General features: G+C 42.7%; 1 long non-coding RNA gene across 3 annotated transcripts; it reads left to right on the top strand.

Annotated features, from left to right (window-relative positions):
• The first annotated feature begins 833 nt into the window (after positions 1-833).
• LOC138407235 (uncharacterized) lies at positions 834-15,569 on the top strand. Of its 3 annotated transcripts, XR_011240656.1 has the most exons (5): positions 834-1,113; positions 4,237-4,349; positions 8,957-9,056; positions 13,766-13,967; positions 15,323-15,569. It is a non-coding gene; the product is annotated as an uncharacterized lncRNA (long non-coding RNA). The 3 variants fall into 3 exon arrangements; XR_011240654.1 differs by lacking the exon at positions 834-1,113 and having other exon boundaries at positions 4,212-4,349; XR_011240655.1 differs by lacking the exons at positions 834-1,113; positions 4,237-4,349 and adding an exon at positions 8,233-8,342.
• Positions 15,570-17,057: the final 1,488 nt, after the last annotated feature.

Genomic DNA, 17,057 nt, shown 5'->3' on the forward strand with positions numbered 1-17,057 from the left:
TACCATAGTAATGCAGGGACAGCTGGGCCCCCTCGGAAAGATTTTTTGCTTGTGGGTTTGATGATTGGTGACACAACAAGACTTTTTGATCATCACTGATATCTTAGTACTAGTATAGAATGTATAGTCAAGCAGTGCTCTCACAATAGGTGAAAAATTTAACACCATGATACACTTTGAATGACAGCCTCTCATTTGCTACTATAACCTGTCCGACTAAAGACAAAGTTAACCCCCAACTACACAAATAACATACAAATGTAGAAATATATAAGAAGCCCATTTCAACACCAAACTGTATTCTTTTTCATTAATTTTGATATTTAAGTATAATTATTTGTACTTGTCTAGTTACCTGAGTTATTGAGCTGTCTATATATTTATTATACATATTCTTTTACATTAATGGTTGTATCTCTGCATCTACATTATGTAGAGTATGTGTAAATATATAAATGTAAGTTAAAATGGTGGATGTGAAGCTAAGGTTCAGGCCAAGACTACATTATGAATTCATATCAGATACAAGTGTGTGCATGTGACCTTTGCAGATTTCAGTCTGTCTTTTCCAACAGACACTTCTTCCACAGGAGTGCAGACCTGTAATCCTCCTGCTGCCTGACGCCAACACCGGTGGGTTCAACACTCGTTTCTAGTGTTTATTTTGTAAAGCTGTCACCAGGTGGCAGTATAACATTTCACTGTGTTCAGAACATTCAATCAAATCACACAAGGCTGTTATGGCACAACACCCAAAAACGTTTTAAAAGTAGCCAACATTTTTATGCACTGTACGCATCTTCCTGTCTCTGCTGTGTGGCTTGTTTGTCCAGAGCACTCTGAGTTCTCCAATGTCACAGAAAGAAGTTCTCAGGCTTTAATGAAATCTGCAAAGGACAAAGGCAGAGATGCACAGTCACAGATCTAATGAGGGCAACTCTCACCCCCCACATGGTAACACACTCTGTGTTTGTAATTGTTCCACATGACATGTTTATGACCTGTATGCTTATTTGTACTCCTCTGCATGTGAGCGTGTGTTGGCAGTGATATACCCTCCTGTCATGGACCTGCCTGGAGGAGACCAACCAGCTGACGTAGAGTCACATGCAGGTATGAGATGTGATCAGGCAATTCATCTGCAAGCAAAAAACTGTCTCGTGCAACTCAGTGTAAGACTGACGCCATCTCTGTGTGGGACCTGTTGTTTTCGTCTTCACTGTATGTAATAGTTTATGAGAGAGAGAGTGAGAGAGAGAGAGAGTAAGCAAGAGAGACAGAGAAAGAGCGAGGGGAAACCAGACTGGTTGAAGCACCATAAAGCAGCACCAGGTGCTAGCTCCTTCATGCTTCTCTTACAGGGCTAATGCATTAGCTATGGCAGCCCGCTGAAAGAACTGCTCTTGTGCAGCAAAGAGCTCAAACATTAGATATGGGGCCTGGTGTTGTTACATCTATTACTATACTAAATAGGGGATTTGGCCCACTTTCCACCACATGCTCACTGCTGTTGTACAGACACACTCATTTCCTGCTTGTATGGTACAGTTGTAATGGAACAAACTCTGGCAAGAGCTCCCAAGGACACATCAGAAAATGCAGTGTATCTGTCTTTCATCAGTGTCTTTGATTGTCCTGTTTTTTTGTTGATAGAATTGGCACATGTGTATGTATGACCACCGATGATTTAAATAGTTCTGATGACCCTGCACTCAAGACCAAGATAATGCTTCAGTCGCTCACTCACTCGTTGGCTGTCGACTCTGAGCAGTTAGAGGGAAATTGATGGGGAAAAGGATATAGAGACAGAGACTATCTGCTTTTTTTATTTGCTGCAGATGTAACTTTTCTTTTTTGTTGTTTTCTACATTACCTTTGGACAACATGACATTTGGCCTTTGAAGCTATAGTGAAAAAAACCAATATCAAGGCTAAAGACTGAAATGTATTGACTTGGAAGTCGAGAAATAAGCACTACTTTATACCAGTGTATCAACAAGGTATAACAATATTAAGGATAACACTATTACCTCTCTATCTATCAATCTATAGATAGATACATAGATAGATAAGAGATTTAGACATATATGTTGTGGAACTGTGTGACAAGTAATAAGTCTGAAGCTTCAGAGCGTCACCACAGGCCAACACTGACAGAATAAAGGTTTCTCAACAACTTTATCAGGATTTGCCAATAAATTGAGTAAAAACATCACATTCATGATCCCCAGAGGATGCATCCGGGGACAAGTGGGACCACACTTGGTGCAAAGAGGCACCAAGCGCTACATGAGTGAATTTTTAGTGTTCAGCGCCAACATTGTGTTAATAACAAATGCTCTGGTCTGAGTGCCAATAGTCGTGTTCATAGTTGTCATATTAATATGCTGTCAGTACAAAGCAACTGTGCTTTTGGCAATAAAACCTGGTTGGAGGTCAATATTTTCACTGGTCTTGTAAAGGTGCCTTATCAAGATAGTAATCCACATAGATTGGTGCACAAAACATTTACAATACTTGATCCACGCACACCCACATTCAAATGATCTAATGTTGCATTAAATTATCCAAAAATAGAGCCTATAATAATGATTGATATGCACGATATGAAACCTTTTTTCTTACAGAACATAATGGAGTAATTTAGAAATGATGTAAATACATAAATAGATTCATCTCAAAGAGAGAAAATGTGCTTTGCACAAAACTAGTAATTTCCATTCGAAGTCTTCTGTCTAGGTGAACAAAAACAGTAAAAGCTATCTCCGTCACTGTTAATGGAAAAGAAAGTATATTTAAAGATACCATCGATATGTGAATTTTCTTTATTCCATAAAATAATTTCCACTATCTGCTCCAAAAATCCAATATCCCTTAGGCTTTACTCAAAACTGATAGTTTGCTTCCAGTGGTTCTTTGAAGTGCAAAATGTGAGTCTGAATTAAACCTTTCCCATCCATCTTGAATTTGTTTTTCATATTCAGTGACGTCACTGCCCCATGTGTTATACATTATTCACTATTAGAGAGTTGATTTTGGCTTTTTACAGGAATGTAGTCAATCAAAAGCAATTAGTTTTTTTCTTATTGTCTCAGTCTGATGTGATTGATGTAGAGGTACTGTGGAACATAATTACAGCTCCAGAAAGAGAATACACAAGATCAATCCCAGGACGAACAACAAACTGCATCTTAATTTTACTCCTACATCTCCTGTTGTTTCTCCGTGGTGTGGCCCCTCCTTCAAGTCTAGTAGGCGACTAATCTCTGTAAACCTACTCACTCACTTCTGCCTCTGCTGGACATATGTGTGGGCAAGGGCAGGAACAAAGCTCATGTCTCTCATCTTCTACTAATGATACTTTTCTAATGTTTTAAACTTGTCTTCTGTTATGTCTCAGCCGTGTAACCTTTACCTCCCTCAGTTCCCCTGCTCCATCAATATGTGTAGTTATTAGCATTTTTATTGTCCGCAGAATTCTCTCATTCATTCACACACCTTTCTTCTAGTCTCCTCCATCTTGTTGTTATTACCTGCACCAAGGAGGTTATGTTTTCATCGGCACTTGTTTGTTTGTTTGCAGGATTCCACAAAAACTACTCAACAAATTTCTGTAAACTTTTGTGGAGAGATGAGGCATGACCAGATTTAGAACCATTAACATTTTAGGTTGGATTCGGATCAATGGGCAGATCATTATGCATTTTTCAACGTTTTCATTCATTTCTCCGAGAATAATTCATGGATCGTGATGAAAATATCAGACCTGTTTACGAGACTGCTATCTACGAGAATGTGAAATTTGATGCAGATCCAAATAAAAATCCCAATCTAATGAATTTAAATGTGGTTTCATAAGCAGACTGTTGTTACTGCCTTCATCGAGGTCTGCGTTCTACTAAGTGCCATGTCTCCAAATGTGTTTGTTCACTTTTACTTTCACATTTACATATCTATTCTTCTTCTTTATGTTTAATGAAGCCCACTGGTAATCAGTTGTGGTAATTGGCCCATGCATGTTTAATCTGTCATTTAATTCACAAATATCTCAACTTTAAAAATCTCCTTATTGACCTCCAGTATCAACCATTTCTGATGTTTACTCTTATTTTCATTTGCAAGGTCCGTCATAGTGTGCTTTGCACACTTTGATTGGGGTTATACTTGTTATTTAATTTTCCATAAACCTGTCTTATTAATGCCAGTGTAATGATGCTGTCATCCATGTTATCTCAGCTCCTCACCCTTGGCTGACTGCTGGATGCTGCATCAGCCTAATGAAATGTGGAGCCAAGGAGTATTGGTTTATTCTCACTGCAGAGAGCCCGTCATGGTTCAGGGATGAAAAGGTCAGTACTACACTTCAGATAAATTACGTCCACCAAGGAGGTATGTTTTCAACTCGCCCATTTGTTTGTTGTTTGGTTTGTTTGTTTGTTTGAAAGCAAAGCTTACAACAACTGAACGGATTTAATGGAGGGATGCTGTATATTTTAGGTAAGATGCCATCAAATTTGGATGCAGATCCCTTTAATTTCTACTGTTTAAACACTATTTAGGTGGTTAATATCTCTAAGTGTGTGTTATTGTAGCCTGATTAAATTAAAGAAAACTGTTGGGTCTTGGTGGAGGAATACGCTCTATTGAGTGTCATTCTAGTTTCCTTTATTTTTATCATGCTTTAAAACCAATGGATGACACCAAGATGAGTTTAAATTTCAACTCCTAGAATATAGCAAAATCAAAACACAGCAGTATATGTGAGTGGTCACAAGTTTATTATGATATATTTCAGCATTGTGATTATGAAGTGGTCAGAGAAGAATGAAGAATCAGTTGATAGCTTCTGCAGTTTTGGGGAAGTCTGCATTTCCCTCTGTTCTGATGTCAGTCGGGCTGCCATGTGTCTGCCTGTCTGTGCCTGCTGTACAGGAGCAGAAGGTCTGCACAGCAAGTGTAGACAGGCAGACACACCACAACAGTCTCATCCCATCACAGCTGATGTCATGGCTAGACGGGGGGGCACTGTGGAGGAGGAGGAGGAGGGCGCATCACAGCATCTGAGTGATGGATCCATACTAGCACTAGCACCTGTACCTGGATCACAACTCTGTAGACATGCAGCTGTAGTATGTAAATGACTCGGGGGCCATGTTGTGGCTAAAAATAAGCAGCTAGGCCCTGTCTTCATGGAAGCTGTGTGACATGACACAAGTAAATGCATATTTGAGACGGCATCCTTAACCCCATTCCTCTGTTTTCTGCCAATGTTCTCTCCCGCCACCTGGACCTGTAACCAAGCCCCTCCATTTCCCCTATTCATCCCTCCGACGATCCCCCTCCCCAATCCGTCCAGATCTGCTCCCCCCCCCACCCCCTTCTTTCCTCTTCTGGGAGTTCAGGCATTTGGAGCGGTTCACTCTGACACAGCTGGAGCTGTCCCAAGCCAAACTAAAAGACGCACACATGCACGCACCAAACGCACACACGGTGGACAGACTTGTATATACACCATGCAGTACACAAGCAGACTCTGATGTAAACAAACTGGCATGCAAAAAAGTAGAGAAAAAATATACACACGCTCAGACGGACACATGGGGACTTTTTCAGACAAACAGTGGATTGCTTGAACACAGTGTTCCCAGACACAGCCCCCAGGCATGCAGATTGTACACTCATGGTGTTATAGGTTTCCTCTCGTGTCATCCACTTACTAAGCGTTTACAAATTGACTCACACAGACTTGGCAACATCTGCAACAAATAACGCAAAAACAGGCGAGTAAATATCTGGTGACCACATCAGGGCAAACAGAGTTTGGCGGTCTGCGGTTGGGACGAGACGCGCTCGGTATGTTTCACGACAAGGCTGAAAGTGTAAATCTTAATTTTGGTTCATTGGGACTAATTGTTATATAACCCCTCCCCCCTCCTCTATGGTGTGTTGGAAGATTTATCAGCAGTGTATATGTTTGTGAGGCCTGAGTGCATTGTCAGTCACCCGTACTATCACAGGAGATCATCTGCTGCATTTCCACATGCATCTGTGTTTGTGCAAACACACACACACACGCAGTCAAACACTGAGCGCCTGCTTCTTCTCTTTCACAGTTCCCGCTCTCTCTCTCCGCCCATGTTATACCTCCACAGACATTTCTTTTTTCTTTCGACTGCTGCCCTCCTCCCCTTTATTTTCTCTTTCTTTACCTTCTTCCTTCTCTTTTTCCCTCTGTCTTTTTCTTTCTTTCTTTCTCTCTCTTTCTTAGCCCCCTCCTCCCTTCTTTTCTCTCCCCCTTCTCTGTGGTTGGCAGTCTCCCTGGGACTGTGCACATTCCTGGCTGGAAAATCTGAAGCTTTGTCCAAACACCAGCTTCCAAGATCTGCCCAGAGAAATCCCACATGGCTGTTTCTACACTGCAGACCTCCCCCTTGACCCCCCCCTCCTCTCAACTCCTCCACACGAATGCCCCTCTCCCCCATCAACTCCCCTTCCGACCTCCTCTCTCCATCCTTGTGTGGTTTGCTTCTATACACTCCAGTATTTTTCATCAACTTTAAAAACCATACATTCATCTTTCTGGTTGCTACAACATGTACCCTGCACTGACCTCATATCGGAGTTTAATCTCCACAGCACACTGAACAGACATACATTAATTTACCCCCTCGACTGCCAGGGCTCGACCAGGCAGCTTGAAGAAAAACAGACAGTTCTTGCATATAATCTACACACCCCTGTGTGTGTGTGTGTGTGTGTGTGTGTGTGTGTGTGTGTGTGTGTGTGGGGCTGTTCCATATCTCAAATCCATTAGTCTATAGGAAGAGGAGTCAGAGCCTCAGACACCACAGCTCTGATGTATGATGCTTCACGACGACCCTGACACCAGTGGGAATATGACACACACACACCACACGATGCGGCGATGCCTGTGAACACAAGAGTTATCAACACAATTTCACATGCAGAAACTCGGAATACTCAACATGAGGGAAAGTGTAGAGCCTCCCATCTGTTACAAGTTAAAGCGTATATATACATTTGCCTTGAATGTATATAACACCGTCCAATAATTTAATTAAGGCTGACGAATGCTACACAATGAATGGCACAAAGTGTGACTTAATTTAGAGATAAAACTGTTCGAAGAGACAAAAGCTTGTTGCATATTTAATGGCGTTAGAAACATCCGAAAATACAGAAACCCTATATTAGACCCTTATTGCCTCAGAGTAGAATGCACATGCAGGTTTGAATCTTGACCTGAGTCTCGCTGCGGCAGCTCTTCCTTGCACAGTCTAACCAATGTGCAGACTACTGTACACCAGTAAGATCCTGAACAGGTAGTCTGAACACTGGGATGACGGAGCAGGACCGTTCCTCGCATTTTCCACCTCTGGTTGTTTGCTAGCAGTCCTGCCGGCAGGGAGCCAGCGAAAGGTTCCCTCTGTCATTCTCTTCTCTCTTATCCTGTGTCAGCACTGGGTCGCAGGGCGAGGGGTCTCACACGTGCATCAGACATCCACTCCAACCGGTGTCCCTCCTTTTGGAGACGTTCTTGGGCCTCGAGTCGACCGTCCGCAGGGCTGTGTCGCGGCGTAGTATCCAGTCTTGACGTGGCACACTCACTCATTCAGCTAGGGATCTGCCTGTTCACTTGGGGAAGGCATCAGGAAATAAGGGGAGTGAGAGAAGGAGAGAGATTTAGGGAGGAACTTAGCAGCCATATATGGGTTGATGGGACCCTTGGGAATCAACTTTGGAGTGGTCTGCAGTTTCTCCCCACTTCTCCTGCACACTCTCTCCCGCTCTCCATGTTCCTCAACCCTTCCTCATCTGCTGGAGCAAATATTACCTCCCTCTGTCCACCTCCATCCCTCCTCTTCCTCTCTTCCTCATCTCAACTTTCTATTTCTACCCCATCAGAGCACCCTGTACTCTCTCCAGTCTCCTCCCCCTCCGTCTAAAGCGATCCCAGATGTTTCTCTATGGGCGCCAATCGCGTTCTGTCATTTTTTTCATCCTCTGTTACAGGAAGTGGGCCCCTTCAGGAAAAAAAAAGGGAAGAGGAACGAAGGACGAGAGTCGTAGGGTTCAGGGGAGCACTGGGAGAGGGAAATGTACTACTAGCGCCACGCTCGCATCTAGTACCACATGTGTGCACATGCTCTAAAGCAGGCGCACAACACAGGCAGCATCCAGGGCTTTAAGGATGCCCCCTTCAGCGGGCACACTCTAGTTTTCTTTTTTTGGAAAACACCTTTCTTTTTCATCTCTTCCTTCTCTTTACCTCATCCACGGCCTTTCCTAAAACCAACCGTTTGGAAGCCCCCTTCTCAGAGGTTAGAGAGAGGGAGCAGGCCAGGGAAGAGAGATGAGGGGGAAGGGCTTCACTTTAGCAGAAATGTTGTGTTAGAGCTTGAGTCTGAGTAATGACTTTCACATGTGGGCCCGGACTCTCTCCCTCCTTTTTTTTTTCTTTCGTACTCCTTCTCTCCTTCCTCCCGCCCTGGTTCATTTCTCTGCACCCTGCCTCCATACTGTCTGGTTCTCCTCACTCCGGCCACTCCACTCCTCCAACTGTTCTCTGTCATTCATAAGTCCCTGTGGAGATGACAGACTATAGACTTACAGTATCTCTCTCTCTCTCTTTCATTGTCTTTCTTTCACTGGTTAGTGGGTTGTTAGCATGAAGCAGTCTGCAGGCATCATCTGATCTCAGATGCTCTGCTCGCTCTGTGCTCCACATCTCCTGTTCGCCTCACTGTCCCACAACCCTTGTTCCTCTGTAGACGCAGGCTGAAACATTTTTTACAACCAGACACAACTATTTCAGCTAAAGCCCCCAAGTGAACCGTTTTTCTGCTATCAACACCTGTGTTACTTCTCTGGGATTTTAAATTTTACTCCACATACCTCTGTCAAACTTTATCTTTCTGTATTCTGTCTTTTCCAGGAGTAGAAGAAGATGTGTCTGCTTCCTCTGGACAACTCACAGCTCAAAGATGTGGAGAGGGGCTTCATGTCCAGCACATTTCTCATTACGCAGAGTTAAGGTTTGTGTGTGTGTACGTGCATGAGTCAGAAAAGGGAGTTGTGCTCTTGTCACCTGCTTGCAGTGATATTTTACAAGGGTGGACACTTTGGAGGAGGAGAGGAAGGAGATTTTGCACTTCCCTTGACCTCTCCCATTCAACTTCACCACCAGGACTGAGAGGATATCCAGTGGGTACTGCAGTGGGTGTAGTGTTTTTTTGTTTTTTTTGTCTCAGAGTATATGCCAGGCCATTGAAGGCAAGGCAGGGTTTGAGTTAGCTGTGTTTATATGTGTGAAGAAGATTGAGTAAGACAGAGAGACAAAGAGAGAGCATGAGAGAAAGACAGAAAGAGAGAGAGAGTGTCTAGGTGCTGGAGCAGACCCAGAGGCTGGCTGATTGTACCAGAGCATGTGGGCTTTGTTTATAATTCTGTGCAATGCTGCATTCAGATGCACAAACTGGCTTTGTGTGTGCGTGCGTGCGTGCGGTTGTGTGTGTGTGTGCACCTTCACCAATGTGTGTGTGTGTGTTCCTTCACCAGTGTGTGTGTGTGTGTGTTCCTTCGCCAATGTGTGTGTGCCTTCACCAATGTGTGTGTGTGTGTTCCTTCGCCAATGTGTGTGTGTGTGTGTGTGTGTGTTGACCACAGCATACCGTCGGCAGGCTCATTAAGCAGCTAATCAAAGCCAGAGAGTTTGGATCAGAGATGAGGCTGCTCTTGTTTGGAAAGAATTGCTCGACTCACCACAAGAAGGAGGGAGAACGAAGGACTGGAAGGGTTGAGGGGGGAGAAAGAAAGCGGGAGAAAGAGAGGGAGAGAGAGAGTATCAGAGCCATCGGCCAGGAATGTGTCAAAGTCTGTCCTATGGCGCCCCCCCCCCCCACCCACCCCCAGCCCCTTTCCCTGCACGCTCACTCTCTGTTTCTCTTTCTGTATTTGTGTGTGTGTGCGTCTGTGTGTGTGTGTGTGGCAGACATTGCAGTGGTTTTTGTCCCTGTCTGACAGTAATCAAAAACCTCAGGAAACTCTTCAAATCTAAAGCAGTCAGGCCTCTGCAGAAATTCCTCAATATGAGTGAAAAAAAAACCTCACATCGGCCGTGAGATGGTGAGAGGATGACAAAAGGGCACCAGAGAAAAAACACATTGACCAGCATCGAGAACAATTTTAATGTGTGCTCACAAATGTTGGTGTCCTGATCTTGGTGTAACAGCACTCCAGTATTGTCATCTTTGGCCTGGCTCCCTGTCTGTTGGCCACCACGCCCTGACTTATTAGCCTCACCCATCCTAGCCCGGCCGTAAGCTCACAAACTGAGTTGAGCCGTTTTCTTGATCTTTCTGCAGAGTTTTCTGCTGTTGCTCTCCGTCTGTTTTCTCTCTTCTTTTCTCTCTCATTCTCTCTCTCTCTCTCTCTCTCACACACACACACACAAAGGTTTCACATTTTTGAGGTTAATTGCTATGTGTTCTGAATGTGAGAAGGCAACAACAAAAGGAGGAAAGAAACAACGGAGTGATTAAAGAAAAATGTTTAACAGATGGGCCACAGCCTGCTCCAGATCCCTCATTTCGTCTCTTACTCTGCTGCGCCGCCTCCACAGCCGAAAGCACATGCAGAGATGGTGTGAGGAGGAAAGTGAGATAAAAGATAGAAAGAACAAAAGAAGCTGGGGAGTAGTGTAGATGATGGAGATGAGGGGATTAGTAGCAGAGATGGAGGGCATCTCAATCACAACAGTTTAGGAGAAAATACTTTAAACGGTTTTATTTTGTAGGTGATCTTGTGTGTGTGTGTTTTCAAAAGTTGCAAGTGCTTTCTTAGAATCTTCATGTCCGTAAAATTGGTAATTTTTGTCAATTATATGTTTTCATCAGTGTTTGTTTTTGTGTTATAGCAGCATTATGCACAGATTAGCATGAAACTTGGTGGAAGGATGTGGAACGGGTCAAGGCCATTTAGGTGTGAAGATCCAAGTGACTTTGTTTTTCACTTTATCAAACAGTACGAGAGAGAATATTTTCATACATTCTCAGAGAATTACATGTGAATCTTGATGAAAAGCTTCAGACATATTCAGGGGGTTGGTATCATGAAATTAGTATAATTTCATGCAGATCCTGTTAACCTGTAACTACCACCAATGTAATTAATGTAGACTTTGCTATGAGGATTGTTTTCATTAAAGGAGAGTGTTGAGCCTTGGAACAGGTATGAGCTTTACATTATTTTGGATCAACCATGATACCATACTCATTGTAAGTAACATGCTAGATTTTTTTGGAGACTGACCAAACCACCAAGGAGCTGCTTTCATTTTCAAACAGACCCACTGGATTTTGATAAAAGCCCAATGACCTTGGGGAGTGCACCGCTTGAATACATCCAAATGAAGAGAAGGTTGTGACAATTTGATGCCCTGGGAAAATTCATGGATCTATATGAAAAAACATCATCTATAGGAAACTGATATGTATGATTGTGTAAAAATTACTGAGTGCAGTCGTAGTTTTTCGGATATTTACAGTCATCAGAAGCTGTGTGTAGGAGTGCAGGTGGGATTTGTCTGTTGGAGGCTACTAAAACACACTGAATTCAAGGCTGTGTTTTTCATGTTGTCATTACAAATTGGATCTGTGCTGTGTGAACTAGTCGTGTTGCGAAATTAAAACATTAATCCTGAAATCGTGCATATGTTGCTGGTACTTTTTTTTTGCTCTGATATCCTGTTTTAAATACACCACACACTAACTCATAATAGGCAATTGGCATGACTGTGAAAAAATTACAGCTCTTAAGTGACAATTAAATGAAATGATGCATCCTGTGGCAGAGCCTGCGTGTTCTGCAGGAGACACTGTTTTAGTACGACGAGGGACCGTGTTCCTCTCTTTCCCCCAGCAAGATGTGTTTCGTGAACATGGTGAGAAAGAGGAGCAGCAGAAAATTACTGAAAACATTGTTGGTGGCATGTACTGTTCATAAACCTCAAGCTACATCACTGACACTTAGTTAATTAGAGAAACCAGTAACCAATAATAGGATTACTAAAAGGTCAGACTGCCATATATGATCATCATAGGTTTTTACCCCTGTCCATTTGTTTTTTTGTTCATTTGTGTGCAATAATTATACCACAACAACAGAACGGATGTGGTATGGGTCAGGGTAGAGACGGTTTAGAATTTTTTTTACATTTTTGTTCCAGATCAAAGGGTGGATAAAGGACATTTTGACATTCTTTAACTTTGGGTTAATTCACAGGGAAGAAATTTATGGATCTTGATTGATACATTAAGGCAACTGATATCTATGATTCTTGTTCATGTTAGGGTTACAACTTGAGGGTGATTATAGTGCGTGTTGTATGTTTGCATTAGTAACACATGGTTTCCCCACAACTTGGTGAATTTATTGAAGGTGTGTGAGGAGGTTATGTATTTATTACTCTTTGCTGTGGAAAGAGTTTTATTCCTGGCGAGGAAGTGTAGTTTTTTGGAGGCGTCTGACAATACTGCCATGAATTGCAGGAACGCGTACAAGGACTACAAATGTCTGGAGTAAGCCTGTAACTCTCAGGATGAGTTGGACAGCTGTGAGGCTTCTCTGCTCCGGGGCGGAGGAGTCTCCCCTGAGAGAGTCACCACGAGTCCTCTGACCCCGAATTAAACCTAATTAAATCCAACCCTGACCCCAGCTGTTTGGAGCTGCACCTGTCTGCACCTTATCGTTGTGTCGTTGCACCTTTCTTTTGGACTTTAACCTTAAAGTCTGGCCACAACCCTTCACCCCCCCCCTCTCTCTCTCCATGTTCCCCCTTCTTTTCCCCTGCCAAAGTGAAAAAGCACGTCCCCCACCCCTTCCATCTCGCTCTGTCGTTGGCTCTTCAGCGCAGCATTCTTGGCCCATGATGTCACTACAATATGTGTGTGTGTGTGTGTGTGTGTGTGTTCTAGTCTGTTTCTAATCAGCAGTTCCCCGTCACCCACTCCTCCTTTTCTTTCTTCTACCCACTCCTCCTTACCTCCCTCTTTTGTATTCCCTCTATTCTGCTCTCTATGTTCCTATCAAAGTGGCTTTACACTTCATCAATAGTACAGAATAGATGAGGACTTATACTACACTTCACACATCTGCATTAGCATGAAATTACCAGTATTGTTATCTCTCACTACTCTATGCATCGCAGGTTAAAAATATATGCACAACCTCAGCAGAGTAGGAGGCAATCGCCCCAACTCCAATTTTTCTGTTATCTAGGTGGGAATGGCGGGTCGTCCACTGACCAGATGGTCATTGGTTTGATCCCCGGCTCTTTTAGCCTGCATTCTGAAGTGTGCTTTGGCAAGATACTGAACTCTGACGGCTGTGCCAGCAGTGTGTGAATGATTTGTGATAGAAAATGCACAGCATAATATATGTATGTATGTATGGGTGAATGTGGCTTAAAGCACTTTGAGTGGTTGATAAGACTAGAAAAGCAAACCTGCTCTTCCTCCATCTTTATCACTGTTTAGCATTCATCTTCACCATAAGAATCTATATTCCATTCTTTATTTGAGGATTTTCCACTGATGTAAAAAAAAGAGAAACCAAAGGGTGAAAAATAGGATTTTCAAAACCCTTTTAAGAATTTGCAGTCAGAATCCCGACTTAGAGTAAAATATCACTTTACAAAAGCCCAACGTTTTGACTTGTCACAGCTGTTTATGATCCCTCTCCGTAGGTGAAGGAGTTCATTAGCTCCTGGACCAGCTCTGCGCTCTGGGGGAAAGCTCAGTACTGATGCATGAGTCACCAGAGCAGCAGCAGCAGCACTGGGAGGGAGTACTTTGCAAAACACAGGCTGCCCTGAGGGAGGCGCTCTCTGCCATTGAAGAGATCTCCCACCTCTACCTGCACCGCTCCTCCTGGATACAGCCCTCCAGGTGCAAAGACCACAGTGATGCACAGATGCATGCAGGGAACTAAAGCGTGCTTCCCATGGCTGTCACTTATGGCTCTCATCTCCACTCAGCTCCACCTGTTCCTCCAGTGCCCACTCCCACTGGAACCACACATTTATGCCCTGAAATCTGACCTCTTACGTTAAGATGACCTCCAACACACACACACACAGGCATTTATGTGCTCACACACTCTCATACACACACAATCAAAGGTTTTACACCATAGAGGCAGAGGGAATTGTTATTTGAGCTGGGTGGGGGTCTGCTGGAAAATGTGTTTCTCATATTCTCTTTCCCATCAGCCTCAGTAGACAGGACTTCTCTCTGTGCAGCTTTCTGCTGGAGCCAGAGACAACAGGCCGAGTGCTCTGTCAAGTTTTCGTCTGTCTCTCTGTCCTTCACCTCCCCCCTCCTACTCCCTCCTTCTCCTAGTATGCATTTTGTTTTATTGCCTCCCTCAGTTTCCCTCATGCAATAACAGTTATTTTTCCTTTTCTCCCCCAGACTTCTTTTTCTTGTCCATTTCTTCACTTCTCCTCTTTCACTGGTTCCTCCCCTGCTTTTGGCCTGTCTCTCCTTTTTCTCTCTGCCTCATTTCCTTTGTGCTCTCCAACGGTTCTTTAGGTTCTTTCCCGCATACGCTCTCCTTCTTTTCTTTCCTGACTCTCTTAATCCAACCTTATGCCTCTTTTCTTTAACCCCCTCCCATACTGTCTGTAAGCATTATAAGGTGCATGATCTTACTTTTATAGGAATATTTCTCGCCTTGATATTCATCCCTTTCTCACTTTAACGGTTGTTGAAACCAAATACAGACCACAACTTGTGTTTTAATCAGGATATCAGCTGTGAATCTGTGTTACAACTTTTGGTTCAGTTTTTTTCCATTGCACACTGGTTGTAGATCTCTTTAGTCTTGTGTGTTTTTTTCCTCACACTGTTCACTGCCTTCCTGTCTGTTTATTAACACACTGCCCATCCCATGTAACACATCATGTCACAGGCCTGTGTTTCAAATGTAGTTTAGATGATGATGAATGCAGAATCTGTAATAGTTTGTACAGTAATATTATTGATTTGACATTTTCTACAGGGGACAACCCCTAGCCATCCCAAATGGGTTTTAAAAAAAAGTTATTTCCACACTAGAACTCCATCACATATGGCATATATCCACATCTGCAACACTGTTTACCCCTGAAACTCCAAAACAGTTTTGTGGACTCTTCACCCACCCCTCCACCGGCATAGTGTTGAGTGGATAATGAGTGAATTTAAATTTTTGGTGAACTATCCCTTTAATGCCTTGTCTAACGACACTGTATTCCCCACAGTGAAACCTGCACCAGTAAAGACTGCTGTTGCCAAACCTGGTGCACCAAAAACTGCTGCAAAGACAGAAGCAGGAATTCAGCTCTGAGAATCCAGGGACTGATTACCTCCACCGAGGCCCCGTCTACCTCTTTGAATTATTCAAAAACTTAACAGAGATTGTTTCAATGATTTATCTCAACTGTATGAACGTTTGTCATTTTTGATTACATGTTCTTGTAACTGTAATTAAAGACCTAACAAATGAAATGTTGGCGTGACTTGAATCATGGATAATTTTGTACATACATTATTTATCCTTTTCCTTTCATTTGAATTTAAATTGACACACTTGCATTCAGTTTAAACTTAAACTTGAAACCTCTCTAGGCCACTAGATGGCAGTCCAAGACATGCAATGTAACATTTGAACTTGATGCCATGGGGCCATTCAGTGAGTAACTGATGAGTCCAGGCCTCACAGGTTTCTCATACCTGATTTATGTTTAATAAATCAGTGATGTGTAGCGGACTGATATTTATGAATGTGTGTAATTTGGTGTAAATCCCCCCAAGAATCTGTATCTTGTGAATTTAATTGTGGTTTCATCAGGGGACTCTTGGGTCTCTACTGAGTGATATTATAGTTTCCTATTTGTTATCACCTTGCCATTTTGCCTGATTCATCTGCAAAGACATTTCATTGTTTAATCTGTGACACTCACAGCCGATTTCACCAAAACTGCCTGTGCAACCAGGTTTGCTTCAGGACACTGAATCCTGTCTCTTGTTGCAGCAGACCTGTAGTAGTTTGCAATGATTTCTCTCTCTTCTCTCAAAATAATTAATGATAGCATGTACAAGCTCATATTACATTAAAGACGACACACAACACATGAATGAAGCTACACTCATTACATTCAGGATGAGGGAAGCCCTTGACTCCTATGTATACCTGAAGAACAGCATGTGCACTGTCTTTACATAGTGAGGAAATGTTGTGTACAATTCTGAGCTTACACACGAAGATGTGTTGACTTAGAGGGAAGGGGTCTGGCTAAATATATTATTAAGTCTGACAAGTCTTGTGGGACAGAGTGTACAGCTCCAGTGCTCAACAAGTGGATACTTTTTGACAGAGCAATTGATCTGTATACACTTGATGCACATTATGTCATGCTATATTCTACAAAGTCACTATGGGCCACATGAGCCTTCATTGACCTCTTGAATGCACATTTAAAGCTTGGTGCAGCTTGGTTAAATGTACGCAGACTGTTGGTCCATGGTGGAGATAGACACTCTGCTGAGTGCTAGTTTCTGTAATGTTAACACTGAAATTAAGTTTTATTAACTTGAATTGTAAATCAATATAAACTATAAACGTGTATTTTGCATTTAGGAACCTCTGTTTCATTCTTTACTACTAGTATTTGTTTATTATTTCCAACATGAATCTGAAATAAATATCCAACTACAAGGGAAAACTAGAATCATTGTACTGCATTTGTATGCCTCCGCCAACCAGTGCAGTTTCTGTGTGTATATTTCTACATACTTTTTTCCAGATTTGTATAAAAGTCACTGTAACCTTTACCTTTGACAACTGAAACAGGATGACTGTGTCTTTGAGTCCAAGTGACAACTGATCAAAACTTGAAGAAAATCCCTCAAGCAGTCTTGAGATATCACATTCAAGAGGCCAAAAACAAGTTTTTTTGAAGCCACCATGACCATTGACCACTGAAATCTAATCAA

Source organism: Paralichthys olivaceus, chromosome 3, assembly GCF_024713975.1.
Source record: "Paralichthys olivaceus isolate ysfri-2021 chromosome 3, ASM2471397v2, whole genome shotgun sequence".
NCBI classification, from domain to species: Eukaryota; Metazoa; Chordata; class Actinopteri; order Pleuronectiformes; family Paralichthyidae; genus Paralichthys; species Paralichthys olivaceus.